This window comes from Hyposmocoma kahamanoa, unplaced genomic scaffold (genome assembly GCF_003589595.1).
Source record: "Hyposmocoma kahamanoa isolate Upper Pololo Valley unplaced genomic scaffold, ASM358959v1 100021, whole genome shotgun sequence".
NCBI classification, from domain to species: domain Eukaryota; kingdom Metazoa; phylum Arthropoda; class Insecta; order Lepidoptera; family Cosmopterigidae; genus Hyposmocoma; species Hyposmocoma kahamanoa.
Window position 1 is genome coordinate 18,687,346 of NW_020653200.1, and position 12,820 is coordinate 18,700,165.

Here is a 12,820-nt window from a genome sequence, read left to right on the forward strand (position 1 = left end):
CACAATATCTCAACATATATTGCAAAAAAGTCTAATTTATCCACAAAATACACCATATTAAAGCCGAAATTTGCTAACTTTCAGCCTTCACCTAAAGCTAAACACCAAATTTACTGTATTAATTTCTAAATAATAGATTTATACTATTAGGAGTTCTTTTTAAATTTAGAAGCGGATCAAATTCATGATTAGCAACATTGACTTACAATTATATAGCAATTTAAAATTATGGAGATAAAAATAGTATACAATACACTTTGCACTTCTATCTTTATTAAGATTTTTTTTATAACTTGAGTGATAAAACAAAATTCAAAACATTGCTGCACGCGCTAAGATACGAGAATCTTTAGAACAATAATAAAAATTATGTTTTTTTTGTTCGGTTACTACCTCCCGATAAAGGGGGATTTTCTTAAGAGTTTAATTTTAACAACAAATCTTTTACTCCCCCTTTATGTTAGAACAGTAAAGCTGAAGAATAAAAGAGAAACATAAAATAGCTAACATTCGAAAGAATCATAATAAATAGATGGGTTTGCTTTTTGTGCACAGGAAACGGTATGGGTAGAACCGTAGGTGGAATATTTAGCATATGTAGTATATCTACGTGTATTAATAATTTTAACACTCATGGACATCAAATGTTCAAATATGCGGCGTCGATTTTCGCTAGCGATCGTGTAAATGCTTATAATCAGCCTACGCGGACTCAGTATGTGGCCCTATTAATCAATCTAAAATTAATCTATTGGTTGTAATTTGAAGTATTTGTAATTGACTGATCGATTTTTTCAAGGAGCTTATTATTTATTTTACAATCTCGCCTCGCGTTATTATTATTATTATTATTGTTATGTTCTTCAATTTTCTATGCTTGTTAGCAAATACAGTATCTATGTGGAAGGTGGGTAACAAAAGCCTACTTCGTCCTCTTCTTACTGTAAGAATCTTCTGACAATGCGATGCTGCTTTCTGTAACAGGTGATATATGTTTGCTGGTAGGTTCAGGGAATACAATGAATGGTGTAGCTGTTTGGGAATAACGCCTGTGGTTGAAATAGCAATTGGTACCATCACTACGTTTTTCAGATGCCAAGTTCTTGTTATTATTATCACCGTCTTTATTTTTCTCAGCTTGTTAGCTGGTTTGAACCGCACTTATATTATTATCTGGTTTTACTTTAATTTTCCTCAGCCTGTTGGCAGGTATTATTATTAATTAATTAATTATTATATTGATTAACTTTTCTTTATCAATTAATTATTCGTATTGTTACACTCTTAAAATGTTGTTATCAATAAATGACTATGACATATAAATGAAATGAAAAATTTAAGTTTTTCTTGTAACCGCTAGGGGCGGTGCACAATTTGCCATACAACATTGTCTAACGTTTTTCGCTTAATTAAACTATACCGTGGTGGTATTCGTTGAGTCTTCCGTTGCAAAAAAAAACATACTTCCAATATTTTATATGGATTATTTAGCGATCTATCGGTATGTGGATATTATACTGGATAGGATATTATGGCAATAGTGAGTGGAAAATAAACTCTTTCTCTTTAATATTTTGTCACCATGCAGTACCAGGGTATAATAAATTAACCTATTGTAATTGCTAATTACACTATTTACGGTTTCAATTATTTAGATGGGACTTATTTTCATTACCATTCGGCTCTATAGAACGGTCAAGTTATAGAATGCTTAATAATATAAACTTATTGAGTAATTTATAGTCTGAAAGGTTTCAAGCGAAGTCTTCTCGCATCTACAAAACATACATTATACTCATAAGTCATAACACATTATTTATTATGGAAGCACATTCGCTGTTTTATGTTCTCAGCACACACGTGGCCCCGCATCCATCTAAATCCATCGTTTACTTTAACAACTGAAATGAAATTCGCATTTTCCATCTTCCGTTGTAAAAAGTAAATGTCTTAAATTTAATATCGCTTTTATTACCAAGATTACAATAATAGGGTGAAGGGAGAAATAATTATTTTTCTTTTAACCCATGGTAGTATTTAAGTGCCTAGCTAGATGTATGATTAACAAATCTCTGTTTGCATGTATTTAAATTTTTCAAAATTGCTATAGCATATTTTTATAATCAATAACAAATAAACCTTTCAGTAACATATATATATCGCTGCTTTTTAGGAGTGGTAAACCCATACCAAAATCTGTTTTTAGAATGTGTGTTAAAATAATAAGTGGTTAAAATAATCCCGTGACTACATTGAACTAGTATATAATTCGTCAGATTTGAGCACTAGATAGATTTAATTTAATTTTTTGAGATAGGCCACTATTCTAGAAAGCCATCGATATTACATGCACATGCACATGCACGATATTACATAGTTACACTATGTGATTTGGTCAACTTCAGGTAAATATTTTTATGTCATGTATAGAACACATGACATATTGGTCAAACATTACCTTATGAATACACAAACATACTGTATTATTTCATGAAAGTGCTAACTATAATTTCTAAAACCAACAAAAAATAACAAAATACTGTAAACAACCCCATATATTAGAATAATCTTCAATAGAATAAAAAATACGACTCACGTTGGAATGTGTTGATTCTTACGATGTATGGTGCCGTATGCAATTTATTGTTAATAATAACTCGTTTTTTTTATGACTGACACATTTGTTATGATATCAGTCTGTATCTACTGCCTTAAATTTTTTATTAGGACGTAAAATGGCAACATTGTTGGTGTATCGGTATCGTTACAAAAAAATAGTTTTAATTTCTATATTACAACGAACAGATAAAGTAAATATAATAAACTGTATCTACTGATACTATAATTATTTCATGCCCGTTGCCTAGATCTGTCTATCTAAAAACTAATTTGTAACTATATAATTTGTATAGTTCTCTAGCTATCACATCGCATTCATATTCCACGTAAAAAAACTTGTAATCTATGGTTTTATTTTTCCAACAACAATAATTTAAATTCACATAATTTTCCCTGTTACTTATCTGATCGCGATCGCGTTGCTATAAAAGACAACGATCGAGAGAATATTGCACACGTATGTATACCCTATCTAGACATCTATAGCCAATATTTTTGCGGAATTTGTGCACAATACCTACCTAAAAATTCACACTACTGGGTACGGGACTTTATTAGAGATTCTTTTAGCCGTGACCCATCACTTCGGCTCAATACCGATTAGTGAATTTACTCTTCTTGGCAGTGTTCTAAAAGTCCTTTTCTGTAGTGTAGATATTAAAATTTTATCACGATATTTTTCTTCAGATATTTCGAAATACAATGATATGACGAATGACAAAAATTCAGGGATACGTTTATTTGTCATTCGGCAAGAGAAAACGTGAAAGTAAAATTCACATGGGAAATCTCTGTGACTGCCACCTTTTTATCTTTATTCCTTTTAAGAAATCCAAAATATGACGTCTCAGCCATATTGCGATTTGTAATTATATATTTCCGAGTATTTAAATTTGTATTGAATTCATATTCAATTATTTTTATGTTTAAGTACTCTACTGGTTTGTTATAATTGTTAATACGAATGTACGTATAATTACGAGTATTAATACGGTTCGAATCCGGCCGGATCGAAAGACATTTTTCTGGGTGTTAGATCTTTGTATTAATAATTATTTCCAAGTATGTTTTACAAATTTTTTTGCGAGGTAATATTTCTATTTTGTAATTAAATTTTCATGTCATTTTAAAGTCGGACTGTGGAATGTGGATGATGTTAATTTTGACTAGCTGAAGGTCTTCTCTATTTTCACAAAATATTTAGAATACTTAAAGCAAATTGCAAACGTGTAAAAAAACGTATTGTTCAGGAACAGGTCACTAGTTCATAATAAGACAGATTTAAAGGGGCACTAACGTAATTCAATTTTTTTTAATATAAATTTTAATACGACGTCACACAGATCACACAAAGGGGCTTCCCTTAAACTTTTCTTTCGCCCGATTTCATTTTGCGATATCTGCAAAGAATGTCATGATTTATTCTCAAAGCTTATTTGTCTGACTGCCTTTCATATATTATTACCTTCTATTCCGATTTATAAGATTTCATCTAAATTGTTTTGGTGGATAGCAAAATTTAAAATATTTTTCCTGTACAAAAACAATAACTCAATATATTATTATTTAACAATATATTAATAATATTATAAATTTAAAGAATTAATAATATTATATATTATTAATTTTGGCTATACACATATCGCACTCGCAAAATTGCGTTATATTATATGCCATCTCAAAATTTCGCTATATTTATGTCATCCGTATACGATGTAATTTTAAAGTGACATGACAACGTCGCTTTTAAATTAAATAGGCAATATTAAGCAATTTTGAGATAGATACTATGTTAGTTGTCATGCGATATTATGTATTGTGTTTTGGTAATGGAACTTACACACGGTAAACAACAGCTTTGAATTTTCTAATGCCACCTTGTTATTCGTAATATTCCTTTATTGACTATCGCGGTGGCTCAGCAGTTAGAATGCATTGCGGTGATTCCGTAACGACTCTCGTTTGGAAAAAATTGTTGGTGGACAAACTATTTTAAACCTACCTTCCAACATTAGGGTAAGGCACTCATAACAATAGAACTCAAGGTTGTACACTGGTAACAATAAAAAAAAATAAGTATCCAGAAATAGAATTTGTTCGTTTAAGCAAAGATTGTTTTGTAAATTACGAAAGCTTTTTTAGCTCGGCGCTTGTCTTTAATCGCAACAAATTTATAAGTCTCACCTTTAGAATATGTAGCGATAGTCTTCATTACGAAATACGAAACCCATACGTTAGGCTAGATCAATTTGTAGTTTGTATCCTTACTACAACGGCTGGTGCGGCTAAAAGAAAATGCTCCCTTAAGATAAGACAGAAAAGTTTAAATTGTCTCACTTGAAAAGTGCAAAGATCCCCTGGACTTAGTTATCCTTGACTGACTTATTAATAGCAAAATTTACTGCACTCAAATAACAGCAATTTTTAAATTTAGCATTCCCCATAGATGATAATACCCTCATAATAAGATCGTTGCCCCTCTGTCGCCTCCATTTAGAAGTACAAAATTAGGCCTCAACTCACTGGTCTCTCGTCTGTCTAGATTACATAATGAGGACAGTGCAGTAGTGGATATGTCCTCATACACGCCAACCTATCTCTGCAGGGCAATTAACCTTACTAATTTAATTGTAATTATTTTAGTTTTATGTTTTATATAACATATGGTCATTTTGTGTGAAATATATGCGTTTCATCTTTTATGAGTTGCGCATAGCTGAAGACGCCTACTTACGCAAAATGTAAATTTGTATCTGTTGATGAACTTGAATAAATAAATAAAATTAAATGGGGAACGGTTTCAATGTTTTTGGTTACATTGTATTATATTGTCCGGTTGATTATAGTTGTCTGTGAGGAAATTTATGCACCATATACGTGAAACATTTACAAATACAACGAATATTTCCAATGAAATATACGAGTATATAGACATTTTAATATTTTATACATTTCATTGCAGATGACTGTACAATGTTTCAATTACAAGCTTAGAAATAAAACCGTTTGTGGCGAGAAAATAATACTCCATGATAGACTGGATCGTCTTACACCCTTTATGCTTGCCTATTCCCATGACCCGATAGCAGCCGGTATTTAAAAAGGGTTGAAATAAGTGATAACAACTAATGTAAAGTTAATTGACCGTTAGACATATTCTCATTGATGATTTCATTGATCGAAATCGAAAGTATATCCGTTGTTTTAGATCTGGTTAGAAAATGGTCTCTTTTGTCTTCCAGTTTCGAAGGTTTTAGAAATAGATAGAACAATTATAGGGCTTGTGAAAGTGAAGTATGAAAGTCTTCAATTGTACTCTACAAATTATATGAAAGTTTCTTAAAAAGTATACATAGTTGAAAGAATCCCTAAATATTTCACTGCGTTGACGTCGTCTGTGTTTCTGCATAGTACTTAGACGGGAAAAAAGAAAAAATATTTCCATTGAAACTTTCACTAATTAATATCATGCCACGTGCAAGCCTTAAGCGGTGTTCAGCCGCGACGCCTCTCAGAACTCAAAGATCAGTGACACCACTCTGCAGTTTTCCATAAATAAAAAAAGATTAACGTTAAAAAGTCGAAAAAAACTCTCATCCACTCCGAGTTAATGATACGGCACGGTGAGTGGCGAAAAACAAAGGTTCGAGTTACTCTTACACCGTCTTGTGACACCTAGAGTCCAAAAAATTAAAAGAACAGATTGATATTCTTTGAATTTCAATTAATCTATTACATAATTGGGATACTGACGCAAGCCAGTAAAATAAAAATATTTGTAAGATATTCATCTCATTTTTAACGTAATGAAAATTCCTAAACACACTTTAGTTAACAAATTTTAAGGATTAATAAATCAATGTCTAGGATTAACACTGTCAAAGCAGTAGTTTTCTTTTTCATTACAAATATTTAAAACATTCATTTTAATTCTATGTTTTTAAGCCCAGAGATAAACCATCTCACTCAACATATTCAATATGTAAATTTAAGTAATAATAATTCACCATATAACATAAATAAATTATTACAGCAACCGAGCGATAATTTAAGCATAAGACTTAAGCATTCTCTTCTAAAATTATTGCTCTTTCCGTGGTCTTTCCAAATAAACAAACTTATTCCGTACGTAGGAAATATATGTAGATAAAAGTATCCATGACTTTACAACTTGCCAATTTTAATTTTTCTATTGTTAAATTAATTTAATATGTTCCTAAACATGCTTTTATATATATTTTTCACCTCCAAGGAAATAAACGATAAATGGTAGCAAAACGGTGTCACAGACAGCTTTCAAAACATCAAGGTTCGCTTCGAGGCTTGAGACCCGTCGCTACTAGAGATGTCTCGATTTTTTTCTACTTTATTTTCGATCCGTTTTCCGAGGTTTTTCGATGAAAGCGTCTGGCTCAGCTTCCTCAAGCACTTCATGACTTCAGATCCAGTCCAGCGTAAGAGCTTTGTGTCGCACTAGTATTCTTTAAAATACTTTAGTGATTCGTACGTACCAAATGCATCCATGCATCCGTTATAATGTGCTCTATTATAATGCTCATTTTTGTTTTATTCGGTTAGCAACAAATATCTTATTTTCTTAATTTTTGTCACGTAAGAGCATATTTTTATTATGATACCTCTAAACATCAAGACAGGGAAATTACTACAGCAAAAATGTAAAGTTTTCCATCCAATTTTCTGAAAACGATTACAGAGTTCATACTTTCTTGTTTTGCTCAACAAGCGAGTGTCGTACATTTTCCATATCCATGATCTCCATTACACCTTTCTTCCTCTTAGAAAATCTCCCCTGCTTCTTTAACATGTTTTGCTTTTTCTTTCATTACTTTTTTTTGTACTGTGTTTCATATCGTTTTTTCGTCGAGCGTCTAGGATGATTGCTCCGTCTCGTACAAGTGGGCGTCTCCACAATGGGATGGCATTTTCTTTTTAATCTCTTATCTTGGAGTCGACTGCACCCCATTTCTGTGTAGCGATATGAGGGGATTTTACAGAGAATATTTAAATGAGTCAGGTGTGTCAGCGTATGAAAATTTTTCTGGTTTCTTTCGTGATTTCAGATAACATTGTGATTATTGTATAGAACAATGTCTAAAACAAATATCTCACAGAGGATAACATAGTGACTTTATGCTTCATTATTTTTACTACGTCATGTTATTTTATAATTAAACAGGTACAGTAACTACACGACTTTCTGTTTAGCTAGAAATTATATGCGTATTTGAAAAAGAAATGAACAATATCTTAAAAGACACCATCAAAATCTCCATACAATCTATCCCTGTTAGATGATTCCAGCAATTTACTCATGAATATTAATAGCAGCGAAGCGAATAAGACGGATCGGGGAAATAATAAAGAAAAAAAAGAAAATGCTCGAAAGCCCGGACACTGTTCACAAAAAGCCTCGCCCGAACCCTCTCCAGTGATCCTTGAAAATGCGAAAATACATTATGACGGATGACAAAACATAAAAGATTACAAGAAAATCGGGTACCTCTTGTAATTTTGTGCACATTTAATATTTGAGAGTGTTTACTGTGTATTAATATTTCTTGTGGAAGGTTTGGATTTGATCCCCTTTTTCCTTATATGATTTCTTGGGTTGTTTCTTTGTCAAGTTTCTGTAGATAAATGTCAAAGTACACTATTGATATTTGTTTATTATTACGGGCCCAGAACCTATTAGGACAGTTAGCAGGTAACTCCTAACCTCTCATAACCCCACAAACAAAAGTAGAAAAGCTAACGCAGTCAATTAATTCAAGTATTTCATATACATTTGTATAGTTTAACTCTTCGTTTTACAACAATCACGTTCCGTCTGCCAGGTCAATTTCATGATAATATAAAGTTGTTAAATATAAAGTAAAAGAAATAGAACTTTGTCATATTCTAAATGTGTTTAACATGCATAGTGCTCGTAGTCATGCTTGATGCACATACGCTTATCTTTTAATTAGACAAAGGTTCAAATGGTTATTGCGTGCTATTCCGCGATTTTATGTTCACGTTTGTCTCCCACTGTGAATCAGTTAGGCCAAGAATAGATTGAGTGTGATACAATATAATATGTATTTATGTCGTCGAGTTCGCTCGTATATTACTGGTACTGTTATTTTATTTAAAACCAATCGTTGTAAATTTGGGTTCAAGTCGAATTATTTCTGATGTAGGTATTGGCGGACTCGTAATTTCAAATTCGATTTAAGTTTATTGTCCTATATTAATACATAAGGGTATTACTCTGGTACAGCGGGTCACTCTTAGTGTGATGAATCCATGTACCTTATACGAATCCTTTCGTCGTTCTCAACTTCTTTATTACACGTTTCTAGAAAACCGACCTTACTTATTCTATTCCCGAAAGTTTTAATTAGTAATTACTGCAACACAAACACTACATTTTCCCGTTATAAGGTTTTTCTTCTAAGGTTGACAGATTACTCACTATTAAAGTTCGATTTCGAGGTCTTTGCGCATCTTATCCAATTGAGAATTCCTATGAACTCTGATGGTCAGTTTTTTCTATGCAATGATAATTCCTCATTATTACATAATTCACTTTACCTCTTATAAAGTATAGTAATTTTAATATTGTAACTTCATAGAGCGCGTGTGTTTATATAATACACTCAGGTCGAAAGTGAGAGAAAGATGAAAAAGCTAAAACTATAAAATTAAGTGTTTTAGATGTTTATGCTGCTGTATCCATTAAAGCTTTATTGGGAATCATGTAAGGTTAGGTGTTTTTCTAGGAACACCCGTTATTGAAGATGAGAAAAATACTTTTATTGTATAATCATATGAAGTACGTGTTTTCTCCATATTAGGTCAGTTCATCGAGTATGTAACCAGAAACAGAGACGAAATAAGGATCATTCATCCCTAGCAACTCATCAGGTAAATGGGTTTTATATCACTTTTAAATATCAACACTCAATTACCAATTAGAAAGCTGATATGATACAGCACTAGCAACGTGTGTACGTCTACGTATATTCCAAAACTATTCTGTATTTATTGTAATAAAGATAATATCTCTAACAATGCGAGGCTGTTCTATTCGGTGGTGTGGGAAAAACAGCAAAACATCTAATTACAAAACAAACAGAATCACATGTCATCGGTAATTAAATATTTAATATGTAATTTTTCAATTTTCGTACATTATAGCAAAGCTTAACTTAAACAAAGTTAAACTGGTCCTTTTGAAGTGAAACAATTGACGACTCCCGTCAATCGTTTCGAATTCGGGCTGGCTAAATATCATTTCGTCTCTATCTCTGGTTATATGCTCAATGGGTCAGTTTAATCAATTCTGTCATTTTCGAAAACTAGTATTATGAATTTTGAGACCATGTTTTAGATGTGTTTTCTTCATCTTGAAAGCACATGAACAATAATCCTAATTGATTATACATATTACTATGTAGCGGCAGAAATAGGTAAGGTGGCAATACTAGCCTTGACGAACTCTTTCACAAGGAGCTCTATTGCTACTAAAATATATACATTGTCAGTCTAAAGACATACGTACACTTAGCGCCTGCCGGTTTTTACTGGGTATTAAAATCTTCAGTCAAGTCAAGTAATGATGTTATTACAGTTGGCCGGCCATTCTTGGTTTACGGCCGAGACAACAGACGCTCGGATTTATACTTTCGGATGCAACAAGGTCACTTTATGGTTGTGAGTTAGTTGATTCTTTTAGGCTACCTAGTTCTTTATGGGGATTTTCTGGCTGATTTAAAGCTTATGTTGTCAAACCCATGCGAATACCACGCGTGAAAAGAGAACTGTGAAATCCATAGATGCGGTTTATATGTTTTCGGAGCCAAATAGTTTATAGTCACGAGATAATTATACTTACTATATTCAACGCAAAATTTATTAGGCATCATGATAAATCATCATCATGATAAATGCGTGATGGAACTTATCTTAGTAGAACTTTACGAAAGTTATAGACACAAATGCTAGGTGTATTTTATTTATTTTGTGACCTCTTATACGATTTTTTCAAAGATAAGTAATACAAAATAATTTGAGTTTCAGCTCATTTATTTTATATTTATTAAAAAAAATTCGTAAAGACCATAACCAACGTCTTAGACGCACACCATAAAATTACGCATTTTATTGTGCATATAACATTACAATGAGTCATTGCCTGAAATCCTAAGCACTTCCATCAAATCCATCCAATAAAGCGTAAATCTAGCTTTCGTCGGGCCCCTCACAGTTTTGTGGGGCAATTAATTTCATACTAAATACTAAAATAAGTTTATTTTACGCGAAACGTAAACCGAAGAGCGAAAGTCGACGAGTGAAAGAGGGTGTCATCGCGTGGAGTGAGCTTCTGCAATATTTAGAATAGATTGTACACACTTCACATACATAGCTACAAATATATGTACCAAAGTGTATATTAAATTAGGCCAAAGCACATGGTACAAGAGAGCTGTGTCTAGCGTAAAAATGGGAAAGTGTTCGGAGTTCATACCAAAGATACTTGTTAATTATCTTCATGACTGACATGAGATGTTCGAAATAAGAAAATATGTTCGTTGCGAATGATGTACATCGATTTTCAATTATCTGCTTTGATATTCGCGTTAAGAAAAGATGGCAAAGAAATCATTTGTCATTCAAAGTCTCGCAACAACAGTAAAATGACAAAAACATATCGACGTTAAAATGTCGCAGTAGTCTACCGCGTTATGTGACCTATTTCTGTCAGAGCGAAACAAAAACAAATTAATTCTAATTTTACTACTATGTGCTGGGTTGTGTTTACAATAGTTTTCGAAGCCACAAGTTGTCTCTTTTCAAATTACTTGTATTTATCTTAGTTCTCTCGAAAGGACTGACAATTAAAAAGTATTATAAGCCAATGTCAAAATGACAAGTAGAAAAATATACAAATTTCCAAATATCATTAACTCCTTGTTACCTGACACAGTGATGACGTTTTGTTCTTTTTGGAAAATTTGCAGAAATAACTCGTTGCATGGCAACGTTCCAAGATATTTGAACGCGCAAGCGAATTTTCCATTACAACTGATTTAAGATTGATAAATCGTATGCGGCTAATTGTAGCACATGAATAGCTCTGGTTATGTAACGAATCATGCTTTTTTTATTAAAAACATATTATAATTGAATATGTGTTCCTTTTGAGATTCACAATAAATTTCGTAATCATCATCCACCATAGGATATTGATGTATTGATTATCCTTACTTCCTTACTAGTCCAGCAAAATATAGAAGGATCGATATGTCTAAATTATTTAAATTTTCAGTTTATAAACTTCAAAGATCAGATACACGGTATGTTTTGTATATTTTTGTCAATAAGATTAAAAAGATAATAAGTATATTATTTCGGTGTATCAAAAAAGCATTTACATAAGTATTATAACCGGCCTGTTCCTTTCTGCTTTGTAATATGGGTACGCCATTTTCACACAATTAAAAAAGTTACAAATGTTTCTTAATTTTTTTAACTTACGGGAGCGATGAAGGCGGGGTAACTATGCTAAATTTTAAAACGATAGCAATAATAGTTTCTGAACAAAGAAGCCGTGACGTGCAGTCGGAATTTAATCACTGAATATCTTTTATCTTTTAGGTTCGGAAACCTAAAAATGAAATTAAACGCATATATTTTTATGAGCAATCACATTAAATTTAAAGATTAAGGGTAATAAAAAAGTCCGCTCCACAGTTTTTATCTGTGGGTGCAACAACACTCACACCGAATTTTATTTGAACGTAAACCAGTATCTATTGGAAAGATTTAATTTCGTTTCAGTCAGCACTTTTAATTTCATTGTTGTATTAACAATGTAATTGTAACAGTGTAGCTTACTTCTTGCTATTGGTCTTTAAACTGCGTACTATGAAGTGTCAATTTAAGTAGACATTTTGATGGAAAATAATACGAATTTGTCGTTTAATATGTATGTTACTTTTAAAAATGAGGGGTCACTTTTACCACCTCATTGAGAAATGCACCAGGGACAAAAAACATATAAAGTAAAATAATTCTTGTAATTAAACGTTTAAATAGTTTATATCTTAAGCTTAGTTTGTAGGTGAAACTGAAGACAGTATATACCGTGATAACAAATTTGTAAAGTACCTACCAACTTTGCTTTATCTCTCTTCTC

General features: G+C 32.1%; 1 protein-coding gene across 2 annotated transcripts in view; it reads right to left on the reverse strand.

Moving 5' to 3' along the window:
* The window catches only part of LOC113227651, a 100,764-nt gene that overhangs the window by 16,602 nt on the left and 71,342 nt on the right, over positions 1-12,820 (reverse strand). The gene's annotated exons all lie outside the window — the stretch shown is intronic.